Here is an 11,501-nt window from a genome sequence, read left to right as displayed (position 1 = left end):
GAGGAAAAATAAGCATGTCTTCTTGGAATCACATTACACTATACACTGATTGGTTAAAAGGAATCACATGACCTAAGTCTCATGATCCCTCAGTGATTTGATTTGATAGAATCCGTGATGAAAGTTTGTAGGAGAGACAGGCTCTGTAAATAACCACATAAATATTCACGGAAGACAAAAGTGTAAAAAATAAAAGGAGTTAAATAAAGAAAATAAAATGGATAAAAAACAATTAAAAATAACAAAATGAGAAGAAAACAAAACGAACCCGTACAGATTCAACCGATTAAGGAATGAGCTAATACGTTAAATAATTAACGTGAATGATAGTTTGTACATGGAACCAAAAAGATGATGATGGTGATATTGCTAAGAAAGGATGCTTTAGTTGATGTGGATTTAGTTTGGTGAGGTCACTTAATTCATGCCGTCAGGGCGGAATGACTTCAGTCTATGCATCCAAAAATTTTCTTTGTTTTTTCTCTTTGCATCTGTCCAGTTTGGGTTGTGCTCAGCAATACATTAGTGCCTCCTATATCTTTTTTCTCCAACGGTATCTCTTGACCCACTTGTTTATTTAATATCTTCGTACATTTACATTTGTTTATTTATTTTTTGTTTCATTTGTACCCTGACGTGTTTCTTTACTACAAACGTACTTGAATCCTCCGTTTTCATTTATTTTTCGTTACGCTCCAATACATTGTATAATGTTCCAACAACAATTCGGCCTGACCTTATTCTCGTAACTCTTGTTTAATTTGATCGTGATTCTATCTATTTATTCTTGCTTTCTGTTCCTTTTTATCACGCATTAAAAATGTCAATTCAGAACCGCCAAACATTTAAACTTCTGAAAAAAAAAACAGCATAAAAAATCTGTCAAATCTCAACACAGAATCTCCAATATTCAAGCATATTTACAATGTGACACTATACCAAAACGTTTCAAAATCAATGTTTAACCAAATATTGGACCCGTTTCTACAAAAAGCATGACACGCTGGGAGAGCATCCTCAAAAGATGCTCGAAAGAACTTATGTCACTTTGCCTTTCTTGGAACCATCACAAGTTATGACAATACGAGAACAACATCACAGCTCTTTATTTATCTCTTAACCAAACTAGTTTAGTGCTAGTTTTGTAGATGTTTTTCACCTTTCATAAGTAGGTTTTTTTTCTTGTCCCGAAAATTACTTTACTTTACTTTACTTAATTGTTCGTGTCGTTGGTTATTTTTAGTGCTTTTTAGACGGTGGCTATAAATAGCCATGGTCTATTGCTACGGTCCTGACCGGAAGGGTCTTTCTCACGGGGACCCTAGCGGATAAGGAACAATAACTCTGTTAGGTATGCAGTGTTACACGCAATGTTTTATCTGTCGATTTCAGTATGATAACTAATTTTAATCTTATCAGATATTAAAAGCATTATAGCTGCTAATCATTTTGTACATATATTTAAGTAATTTATGAAATTGTGTTTTATTTTAAATGAGCCGTTACCCTGTCTGCATCGATAAATTCATACATTTTGCTAATCAAGTCGCCATTTTACATGTAGATGTATACATGTATAAAAAAAACAACATTCTGCGATGTTTCAAACATTTTCAGTTCAGATTTTTTGTAAGCAAATAATAAGGGATTAAAGACATGCTGTAAAACGTCTTATGGATTTCACGGCGTGTCAGCTCGTGTATCTCTAATTTGCAGCAAACGCTAGCTTTTTTTGCGAGAAAAAACAATCGGTTCAACTCATGCAATATTCCATATACATTTATGGTACATTGTGAACGGTAATGTAAGATATAATAATTTTGTTCACTTAACAGTTTCTGACGAATTTTTCACAGTAAACTGAACTAACGCAATTTGATGAGCGTAGTACATCTGTGACTTTAATCCATATGCGCCCGTCTCTGCTATTAGAGAACCTTTTCTTTGGTTTTGGGGGATTTTTACGCAAACAGATAACATTATTTACACATGTACCTAAATATCGCCAATTTTGTTCTCAAATGATTTTTAACTCCCGAGTAAAACTTTATTATGACCTTTCTTCGATATTTGTTTCCATTTACAAATAGGCGGGCCTATATAAATGCGCCAGTTTGTTGCGACTCGAAATCGAAATACACACCGTTTAGAAAGTGTTATCACTCAACGAAATGCTACATCGGCCGTAGCGTATACATCCATGCTATATTTGCGATAAATAATGAAACATGAAGGTAAAAGGTAAGGTGCTTCATAGATGACTGTAGTATTCTTCTGAGCTACAGAGCTATAGCTTTCCGGAAATATTGCCGGGATTTGCGGACCCTAGATCTATTGTTTAGACTATATTACATGCAAAGAATAAAATGAAATTTATATACTTAGCTGTACGGTCAGAAAAACATGCGTTTAACTTGGATTTTGTTTGTTTGGTGTTTTAAAAAACTAATTTTGAATAATTAATTTATATTTCTTGTAAGTTTACTAGAAAAGTTTAATGTAGCAAGTAAATTATGCGTGTTAAAGTGTACTGAGAAGCGATAAAATATACATGTAACTTTCCCAAATTCATTCAAATGATTTGAATAAATCAATAGCTAAATACAATAAAACAAATGTACTTTAAAACGTTGATTAATGAAATTACTGCGACTGAATATTGTATGATATTATTTTCTCAAATTTTTATTCACTTTCGTTGTGAGCAAATGGAAATAATCCACTACAGTAAAAGATAAAATATTGATTGACTCTTCTGTTTCATGATGACGTGCATTCCAAAAGCAATTATACCAGTTTTATCAAACAAGTTCTTGCAAACCATTCCGTTTTCTGTTCACCTAAATGTATAACTGACTATGAGGACAAAAGCAAGTGTGATGGTCCAGAAGCAAGTGTGACGATGCAACTTTTTCCACGTGAGGAAATTGAGGGAAAATGCTGTCGAGAGGGACAATAAACATACTACATGTATGCCCAAATAGTTAGTAAAAACCTGATTAGTATTTTATCATACCAAAGCTTTATTTGTTCTCGTCACTTTGAGAAATCTACAATATCTTTAAAGCACAATAGTCCAATCCACACTTTTCAAAAGTTGTTCCCCTTTGCGGGGTCAACCCAAATGTCAAAAGGGAAAAAACCAAAATTCCCCTTCTTTATACAATCAAATATTTGGGTTTACTGTGATGAAATCGCTTTTGATTTGATTTATTCATTCAATATGTGGTGGCAACCCACATATTTAATGAGTCATTCTGGGGCAATCAAAATACATTTGTGTAGTACTTGTCTTACCGAAAACGGAGTTTTAATGTCAACTGATATAGATACAAACATATAGATACAAACTTATATACTACAAAGGCTACTGTGATAAATCTATGGGTTTTCCCCAAAAGATGGCGATAAAGAGACAGAACATTTGTAAAGTGTGGATTGTGAACACAACTACGAATTCCACAGAATTATCCATGTGAGTAACTCACGACCAGTTGTGCTAGTACATGTATGAGATGCTGGGTGTGGATTTTCGACAACAATAATTTCCATACATGTAATATGCCACTTTCAAACGGCACCACCGTCTAACAGTACTTTCAGTACTTTGATTAATATCTCATCTCATTACCGTGTATCTTTTGATCCAACACTATAGATAACGAGTGTTGTTGGTCTTTTAGTGCTACCACATACTGTTGATTCCTTATTTAACACGAGTACTTATTAATAATTAATTCTGCGTTTCAGCAGTTTTCCATCAAATTGCTAGAAAATAAAATCGCGAATGCCGAATTTTTATCATAGCACAAGTTTAATGTAGGTTTCATATGTCCAAAAATAAAAGCGATATTTTAAAATTCGCGAGATGCGCTTCTCGCAGTTTGACGCAAATATTAATTCCTCTCGTTTTTAATAAGGAATCTACGCTGAAAGTGCGTGGATTAAGAAAGCAATAAAATGAACCGAACAAATACATGAACATGTATCGTTTTTATTCAGCAAGTGCCGTTGTCAGTATTGTTTAAACTTTTTTTTGTATGCTGCATGAACATGAACTATAAACTTATTTTACTAAATCATTTTGCAATGATAGATTACTAAAAATGCAATGACAAGAAACATTTCAGGTTGAACAAGCTAAAAAGACCACAGTAAAAGAAAATATATTTAGAAATAAGACAGATGAAAGTCTGCAGCTACTTTTGCAAACATCTCACCGATCCGGTAAACACTTGTATTGTTCAATTTGTTCTAAGTTTAGATAACATGTGTTTGTGTTTCCTCACACAATCTTAATTTTAGGTAAAACGCTGCATTTACATGTATAAAATGAATCTGATGTGCCCGTAAAAACAATTCCTTGTTATTATTCTTAAAAAGACCGAGTCTAATTATTTCTACCTTATTTATTTTGATGAGATTTCTTGCAGGAATTTTTGCTTTTACATCAATTGTTTTTATATAAAAAAAATAGGCAACCCCGGTTTCCTGTGTAGTATGTATTGTTATCATTTTAGAAGTCCCTATTGGAATTTTGTTGAAAAGGAGCTAAATCTCACTTTTTCCGCATATTATTTGTATCTCTGCCCATGATTTCTTTTCGATCGATAAATTTAATGTTTAGAACTGAATCGCGATGATTTCAGCCCTGTGACGTTTCTAATGAGCTACATGTATGATTCACACCTGATTTTATCATGAATTGGAGGGGCAAAATTCGGTGTGTAAAATAAGCGCGAATCAAACAATTATATGCTTTCTCTGGTGATTCATGCAAGGTGGCAACATTGCAATAAATAAATAAATAAAAAAATAAATAATATATAAATAAATATGAATTAACATAACACGCCCTCGCGGGTTATGTTATTTTTTCTGCAATAATTGCTACCGTCATAACCCGCATGAATCATCAATGAAGTTATTTTATTGTTTATATTTAAATCCTTTTTGAACAGATTAATGGATTGGTCGTAAAAAAAAAAAGTAAAATTAACTAAATCATTATTAATGAACATCAATATATTTAAAAATACAGAAAAGCGGAAAAGTCGTCTTAAATCGGAGGTTGAATCTGAAATCATCACGATTCTCTCGTGTAGTCGAGAATTTTTCTTAGCTAGTCGATTAATGTTTCGACAAATCGATAAACGGGGCGCGTAGATTTTAGTCCTGTTAGTTTCTACAGAGCTATGAATTACATTAAATTTTCTTCAGAAATAGAGGGAATCATACTTCTTGGATGTAAATTTAAAACACCATTTCATGTTCCTATCGTCCGTGTTTTTGTTAAAAAGGACTTTTAAACAGACCCAGCCTCAGGATCATGAAGCAATTTTAGACTCAAGTCTAAATTGCAATCTTTTATAAAAATTATTATATGTCATAAAATTACCCTTAAAATTTGTAACTATCAACATAATATAGAGATACTTTCCAATAGCATTTCATTTTTTCGATGTTGTCAATCGACAATAAGACAGTGTATAAAATTTGACTTAAGTCTAAGACTGCTTCATGATCTTGGGGCCTGTTCTTCTATTTTGTATTGAAAATTGCTATCATGTTAATATTCAATTTTTGTTTGTAATAATTTCCTTATTGCCTCGATTTTGTTTGTATGTGTTTAACAGGTGTTAAACAGTCAAACTCTTGACTAGTGGTCCGATTCCTTGTAACGAACACGCGTGAATTTAAATATGCAGAAAGTCACTGGATGTTGATTCCTAAGAATGCTTTTCTAAAAAATGATTCTCAAGTTATATATTTAAACAAAGAGCCAAAACAACAAAATGGTCATGGAATAGTACCAAAGAGATAAAAGGAAAAAGTGATTCCTATTACAGGTTACTTCCAATATAATTATACATTGACCTGATTTCTAAATATACGTTACAAACAAAAACAAGACGATAAACAAAATTGTTTATTATGTTTTTGCAATTTTTTTTTAAATACAAGATTCTTTAAGACGCACACAGTATGCTTAAAAAAGTGAGTAACTGTTATCGTGCCAGTACCTACGGTGACACAAGAGTTCGGATATTTTTACAAACATGAGTAGTTAGTGATAAGTTATTGCAAAAATGTTTGACATCATAATTACAGGTCATAGTTTTCCCACCATATATAAAATTATTGACTCGCTATTTTGTGCTTTAATACCGATAAATCCTGATCGAAAAAAAACATGTTTAATATTATAAACGTTGAACCTACCTCATGTTTTATATCGGAACTTATGATTTTTAATTCAATTAATCAATAACTTTGTCGTCGTCAAGGCTAATCTTAATACTTGTTCATTTTCTTCTGACCATTACTGAAGAACTTGAGAATTCAGACAGTTTCACGATCCCGTCTGAACCTGAGATTTATTTTCACATTTATTTTAGTCAATGGAGCGGATTCATAAAATTATTTACGGCTTTAATGAAGGGTGTAAGATTTACAAATGATTTTGGAATGTAGGATACAAAAAAAATAATTTACAGCTTGAAGACAGCGCACTGACGGTGTATTTAAATGCATGCATACGCTTTGGATTATGGTTAATGAACGGTTGAGAGTTATCTTAAACTAATGGTAAAATATACATTCAAAACACGAAATCAATCTCTACATACTGCATGTTTTCTCTATAATACTAAATCTACATATTTACTCTGGAATTGTCACACACGGATGATAAGTGTCCGGATATTGTTTTTCAGGTGTGGATACGCCCGAAATGTGTAAGCAAAGGTGGGGGGGGGGGCTTAACTGTTGTACAAAAAAAAACAATCACAGTAGTTTGAAACTTTGTGTCTAGAAGAAATCGGATCGAAAGTAAAAATATTCATCATACACAGAAAACCCATTTTGAATTCTGTGAAATATCAACATTGGAAGGGGGTGAATATAATCCGATCCAGGGACGGAAGGGACCCTCTTTTCCATAAATTCTGCATAAAGTCGAATGGAAAAATCTTATAAACAGAAAGGGTGGTGTAAAGGGCAGGGGATCTATACACAAAAAATCGTACGTTTAATCGTAGACGTAAGTCTGACGTAAGATTTTTTCGTCAGATTTTTCTTATTCACAAAATGTCGTACGTGTGACGTTACGTCAAAAAACAGTCGTAAGTTTACGTCGACTACTGGGTTGACGTTAGTCTATAATTGATATGTTTATAGTTGAGTTATGGCAGTTCTACCTTCTTTTTGTCATAAGCAAAATTAAGAGAAGAAACTACTATTTGATAACGCACTATGGTTTGCCATGAAAAAACAGTGCCGGAGATCCTTTTGTATCCATTATTGCAAAATATGTTAATGGTGGTTGAAATTTATATTTCTTAATCTTATTTGAAGCTCAATTATAATCATTCAAGCATATAATCCAAAATCACCATTAAAAACCTTACAAATATTGGAAAAGATATATGTTACGCGATAGCAATGCCGGTGTAACGACGAAAAGTGACCCCCATAGAATATTGACCGTGGGTCATTTTTCTACGTAGAAAAATGACCCACTTCGTTGTAGAATACTTGGATTACATCATAGGAATTATGGCCTGTGGGTCATTATTCTCCGTAAGAGTTGTAGAAAAATGATCGTGTAGAATATCGACTATATATTATTATTATTATTGTCTTTAGGGTGGATGCAGGGGTAATGCTGGGGAGGGGGGGGGGGGGGTTGCCTGTTTGATACTAAATTGTTCGAAAAACCAGCTTGAGTATGCTTTTCCGATCACCTGTTATTGTTTATCATCGTTATCTTAGTCTGTCATTTAATTTTTCAAATTAAAAATGAAAGATACATTCACGTTTAGTTAATTAAAGTACATTGATTAAAAAATGTTTCCCTCACATTAAATCAAAGCAACAGAAGAAAAAGACGTACCTTAGAGAAATAGATATTTAAAACAGGCGCAAATCTAGGAGAAAAAAAATTAAAAGGTTAGGAGAGTTGGGGGGGGGGGGGGGGAGGGAGGAATGACATATGTTTACATTGTCAAACCATGACTGAAAAGGTATAATATCAATCTGAATGAATAAAAAACACGCCCTTGTTGTATGCAGAAAAAAAAACAGAAAGAAAAAAATGGGTGGGGGAGGGGGATCCGAGGGATAATTATATTTGCCAGGGGGGGGGGGGGGGGGGGCTCTAGGCCTATTATCGGTCAATTTGATGAGTGAATTTAAAAAGTTGGAATTCCCCCACTCCTTAAATCCACGATTGCATCATCATCCCATATTGATTTTTCTAAGAACAATTATTTTTTTGTTACAACAGGTTTACTAAGAAGAATATATGTTAGACAAATACAATGCTTGATATAATATAATAAAACAGTCAATATAAACGTCACAAATTCCAAAACTTCGAATTTAGAATTGAACAAAAGAAACAAAATACTTTACAGATGATTCTGTGTGAGTTTGAAATCGACCACTATCGTAATCAAAATTAAAATGTACTTGCAAACTTCGGTATATAACAGTGATAGCAAATCGCAAAGTAACAATGACACTAAAAAGGGCTTTACATGTAGCATTGACTTTGACTTCTATTGAATACAACCACGGTACTTACATGTATAAACGACATCTGAATCTAGCAATTAATATCGGCATATTCTGACTTAACATTAAACTCTCCTTTGCTTTAGCACAAACATGTAAGTGTTCCAGGCATTTATACTCAATCTAGAATATCTAGAAACAGCGGTTATTAATATTCTTGAAAAAGTGAACTCTTAACTGAGTCTTAATAAAGTATATCATCTATTGAGATATGTTTGCCGATAAGTAAAAAATTAAGTCATCGTCAACATATTGCATACAGAAAGTCCGGAAGGGAAGTCCTTTATAGTTTATTTGAGGCAAAATGTATGATGTCAGGTAAAAAGCATTCGGTCTAATACATACATGTATAATGTTTAATAATTTAAACAATATTTTATTATGTGAAATATTACATCTAAATACTGTAAACGTATTACATTTGGCTGTGTATTCTATTTAGCGTTTTTGGCGGAATGCGGCTTCCGCTAAATCAAGTACATCGCTAAATGTCATACACATATGTAAAAGAATAGTCACATTCAGGAATACGCTAATTCAAATCTACACCGAAATGCGGCTTCCGCTAAATCAAGTACATCGCTATATGTCATACATGTAAAAGAAAAGTCACATTCAGGAATACGCTAATTCAAATTTACACCGACTTGTTCATAAACTAATTTCCGCCAAATATCGTACACGCCAAATATAATACGTTTACTGCAGTAGCATAATATAATGTCATTTGTGAATCACTGCAAAATTGCATCCTCCAATAACTTGTTTCAGCGATGCGTTAATCGTTACCTTTTGATTAGAATAACGTTTCTTGCACGTGTTGTTTGTATATTAAGGAAACTAGTTTTCTCCTATGGGGGAACATTTGATATAAGAATTTGAACAAAGCAAACCAGTTTGCGACCTTTCGTGTTTGTTGGAATACACTAATTGGTCTCTGCAATTATTTTTTTTCTCAAGTAGAAACTTTTTGATGTTTTTAAGCGAGGTCAAAATTTGATGGGGCCAGTTTTCAACGTGTGGGGGTCGTAGATCTACAGGTCTGGAATGGTTTTCTACTGTAGAAAAAGTACCCTACTTGTCATAGAATACTGACCCTGGGTCAGTTTTCTCCGTAGAAATTTGACCCCCGGGTCAGTATCCTACAGGGTCACTTTTCATCGTTACACCGGGTATATCGAATCAATATTAGTTAAAACTACGAAAATTATTTGATACTATAGGCGTTTTCTTTTATTCCTACAAATGCATTAAATCAGTTAAACAGTAGTCATATGCATACACACTAATTAGATATCAGTATGTAATGTAATCAGCGTACTACATATCATGCATGGATCGGGGGGGGGGGGGGTGTCCGTCTGGTCCCCCTAAAACATTATTTATATAAGGTAGACCCAGCCTTTCAGAAATTTGTGTCTAACATTTTTTTTCTTTGAAACAACTTTTAAACTGATTAAAAAGACCGCAATATTTATACCTTTGCACGTTTGTTTTAATTTCCTAATGTGAGCTTCAGCTCACAACAAGGTCTAAATATTAAACTGCCAAATATTAATACTTGAAGCATGATCTCAAAAAGTCCATCATGTTAGGTCATATTTTTAATTAAAATCTAATGATAGTCATGAACTAAATAACATCTTATTGACTTTTCTACAGAAAAAATATGAAAGAAATACTACATCTAATCTTCAGACGACCTTTAAAAAAAATCACAATATCGAAAGGAAAACTAGAGCAGAGCTCGTGGCAAAGCCCCGAGTAGGTCTTCCGTTGTTGCTGCGAGTTGAAAATATATGTTATATGGTGTCAAACGATTATAATTACTATACTTTCAGTTCTGCTTTTGTTATAAAAACGTGTTGTGATTGAAAGCCTGTATATAAAACGTGTTTTGAAACAAAGAAAGGAAGAAAATATTTTAGGAAAACTATTTGTCGAGCAGAGTTTATGTAATCGTTTCAAACATTCTTTAAAAAGTGAGATGTTTAATGGCGAGTTAAATTTTCAAGGGTAGCAAGCATTGTTATAAACAGTATGTACTCATGATTCATGTCAGGAATTGTATTTCTTTTTTAAACTGAACCCGCCTACAAAACACGTAAACCTTTCTCAAAGATAACTTCTATATTAAAATATTTCTAAATTTTTGAAGACTATGTGCACGTTTAGAATTGCGTGCTGACAAAATTTACAGACCCTAAAACGTACTACTACACCAAAAAAGCGTGCGGCCTACGTGCGAGAAACGTTTCGTGTAAACCTTTTAGAGTTTCATGTAAACCGTTTAGCGTTTCGGGCAAAGCGTGTAAATCGTTTCGAGCAAAGCGTGCGAGAACCGTGTGAAACGTTCATCAGATTTCATTCGGAACTCTCTGACAAGTTAATTGTTTCAAAATGGCGCCCGTGTTTTACATTACTTTAACAAAATTGAGCGAATTTTTAACAAACAAAAGAAAGGTGTATATATTAAAAGACGACTAGTAACAGATAATTACATGTATATTTAACGTTTTCATGCGATGTTTCAGTACTGAAACAATATTAAAATTCGCTATACATAAAAAATATTAAATACAGTTAGTGAAACATGATTTCTATTGGAACAAACCTAAATCAACTTTAACTTGCACGATCATGTTTTGATAAGCATGTATTTTTATTATTTATTTACATCGATAATTCTTACTGAGACCATTCGGCTGTGTACAAGCAGCACACATAACCTCGGACATCGGGTGAGACCTGCACCTGGCTAAACCTGTCAATCAAACTCTGTGTATTTGTTTTCATTGGATGGTCAGGCGTCTCTCTTTTGTCAAAAGCCAATGGAAAATTAATGACTTCAAGGTAATCGGAATACGTATTTGATGAAGCACACAATTTAAATGATAGAAAATTTATTAATTATTTGAACAAAA

Source organism: Crassostrea angulata, chromosome 8 (genome assembly GCF_025612915.1).
Source record: "Crassostrea angulata isolate pt1a10 chromosome 8, ASM2561291v2, whole genome shotgun sequence".
Taxonomy (NCBI): domain Eukaryota; kingdom Metazoa; phylum Mollusca; class Bivalvia; order Ostreida; family Ostreidae; genus Magallana; species Magallana angulata.
Note: the sequence above shows the minus strand (reverse complement) of the source record.